Here is a 3,256-nt window from a genome sequence, read left to right on the forward strand (position 1 = left end):
AGCACTGCTCGCAAAAGGCACTGTGTAAATAGTGCCCCCAACAAACAGCGAGTCAGGCATTTTCAGCCACTATTTCCTCATCCCGAAGAGATATGGCGGGCTCAGACCCATTCTAGATCTCAGACATCTGAAAAACTTGCTTATGCGCCGGTCATTCAAGATGATGATGAATATTCTCACGCATATTTACCCCAAGGATTTGAAAGATGCTTAATTTCGAATCCACATAGCCTCCCGTCACAGACCGTTCATGAGATTTGAGTTCGAGGGAGTGGCCTTTCAGTATGTAGGCCTTCCGTTTGGACTGTTCCTGGACCCACACACTTTTACGAAGTGTATAGACGCGGCTCTGTCCCTGCTCAGGCAGATGGGAATCCACGTATAGAACTACCTAGATGATGACGAACTGTCTTTCTGGGAATGGTTGTAGACTCTGCCCTAATGCAGGCAAAGATCTGGCCAGATTGATCCCTGATAATTCAGTGATTGATGGCTTCCTTCAAGGGTGTTTTAGAGGCTGCTTAGCCTGCCCAGCCTCTGTAACTCTGCTGGGCCTGCTCCACATGCGCCCCCTCCAATTTTGGAGTCCCTTCCAACACTTGGTGGTTAAATCAATCTCCGGTCAGGGTGGACCACCGCTGTATCGAAGCTGTGGCCCCCTGAAGAACCACTCACCTGTTTCAGAGAAGAGTGGGGATGGGTGTGGCCTCAAGAGGGAAGGTGATCACAAACAGATGCGTCCAATTCCAGGTGGGGCATGCTATTGCAGGGCAATCCGGCATTTGGCTCCTGGACAGCTCAGCAGCAATGCCTACATATCAACTGCCTGGAAATGTTGGCAGTCTCCTTAGTCCTGAATTACTTCCTTATGGCCATCAAGGGCCACCACGTCCTGGTCCATGCGGACAGCATGACAGTGGTGTCTTATATCAATCACCAAGGCACCCTCAGGTCTCTTCACAGTGAGAGTAAGCAAAACCATTCTTGAGTCAAGGGCGTCTTCTATGAGACTGCTCTGAGACTGCTCTGTGGCAAGAAATGATCAGTATTCCTCAACTGGTTCTCTGCACGGAAAATAGACCCGTTTTCATGTGTCGTGTCCTGCATGCTGATTTTTCTGCAAGAGCTGCTGGATAAGGGGTGTGCCCCATCCAGACTCCAAATATATATGGTGGTCATCATGGCGAATCATTCTCTTGAGGCAGAAACGACTTGGTTGTTAAATTTCTGAAGGGCGTGAGCAGACAGAATTCTCCTTGCCCTCAGACTGTGCCATGTTGTTACTTATCCATGGTCCTTGGGGCCCTAAAAAGGCCCCCATTTGAGATGCTCAGTTCAGCTGACTTCTGGCCCTTATTGCTTAAAACGTCCCTTCTCCTTGCTTTGGTGTCAGTTAAGCATGTGGGTGACTTACAAGTATTGTCAGTCATTGCCATGTGTCTTGTGTTTGGGCTTAATGACTGCAAGGTCATTTTGAAACCGAGACACAGCTATGCTCCTAAAGTGCTTTCTACCCACTTTAGAGTGCAAGTAATATCCCTATTGGTGCTCCCCATGGGCGTGGTCCAGCGGCATATCTATCAGTGAGATCTGTGCGGCCGTCGGGTGGTTGTCGCCGTCTACTTTTGCTAGATTCTATAACTTAGACATCCCCATCCTGCAGGCGCAAATTCTATATGTCTAACCTCCCATCTAGGTAGTGGTTTCTCATGCCCTCAGCTAAGCTTGGGGCGAGTTAATGCCTAAGTCCCTTAGGGCCCTTATTAGTGCTCTAACACTGGGCTCGCATATCAGCATGTGATTGTTGCTTGTAGTGTGGCGTGATTGGATTTGTTCCCATACATAACGAGACTGAACTTTTGAAAGAGAACACTTTCGTTTACTTAACGTAACCTCGGATCCCTGAGATAAAGGAACAAGTGTCATTTCACTTTCCACACTACAAGCTGCACGAATCGATGATCGTCGCTTCATTTGAACGATATGATGAATAGAGCTGAAGATCTTTGTCCGAACCCGACGGGATCCGTCGGGTTCGGTCGGGTTCGGGCTTAATTTCTATCATCTTATGCATGCTCGGGCACGCATAAGGTAAACGAGCGGTCATGTGATGTGTTTCGATTAGCGTGAGAAAGATGCGAAAATGAATGCTGAGCAGGTGTGACAGAGGCTTGCCTCTGGTGATTACGTTTTGGTTGCACCAGCAACTAAAGCAAACTCTGAGGTGTGGAAAAGTTTTGACCATGCTTATAATGAGAATAATGAGTGAATAATGACGCACCATCAGTGAGCGCAGGAGCGCGCTGAAGACATTTACAGTGGATTCAATCATTTTCCTCCACATAAACATGTAGACCTAGCCTAATCTCTGTGAGTAAAGCTTTTTCAAATGAGAACTAAATATTCATTGAGTCTTATGCAGAATGTTGACAGAGTGTTTACGCTAATGTTGGCATTATTATTTTATTAAATAAAGCAAATCCGGCGGAGCCTTTATCTTAATTTCGTTATTGCCAAATACCCATCTTAATTTAAAATTTATCTTAATTTTTTTTTTTAAATGACTTGTTTTTATTGGTGCGTTGGTCTATTTATAGGTTAAATGAGCCTATGTCTAGAATGCTGAGATGTTACGATGTGACACAGGACTTATTTTATTTCTTTATTCCAACTTCCAAGTGGTCTAGTCTACGTTAGTTATGAGTAAATTATGTTAAAACATGAATAAATTGCTCATTGTTGGCAAAAGGCAAAAGAGCTGTGTGCGTGCGCACATTTGAATAATGTCGGGCTGTAAACGGGTTCGGGCTTTAAAAAAGCTGTCAATCAAAATTTACTTGTCGGGCTCGGGTCCTGTCGGGCCTAACTTTTAAGGCCCGATTACAGCTCTAATGATGAATGCCCTTACTGGCTGAGTTATATAGCATTCGGCCCCGCCCCTTCTGAAGCACCATTGGTTTGTGCAACTACACAAACATGAATAAATCAGAATGTAAAAAATTTGTTTTCCCATACATAACGCCCATACCCTTATCTCAGGGAACAAAGGTTACGTTAAGCAACCTAAAGCGTTTTTTCATTTCATGCAGCCAGATTGATTAAAGTTGTCAATCAAATCTACATGAAACTCAATTTCGAATTAGTTTTTGTTTTTCTAAATAAAAAGGGTGGATTATGAAAAGGCCTGAATATTTAGGTGTTTGTCACAACAGAAATATCCAGTTTATTCCATGCAATGCATTTTCGACCACGTGAA

The sequence above is a fragment of the Carassius auratus genome, chromosome 30 (genome assembly GCF_003368295.1).
Source record: "Carassius auratus strain Wakin chromosome 30, ASM336829v1, whole genome shotgun sequence".
NCBI lineage: Eukaryota > Metazoa > Chordata > Actinopteri > Cypriniformes > Cyprinidae > Carassius > Carassius auratus.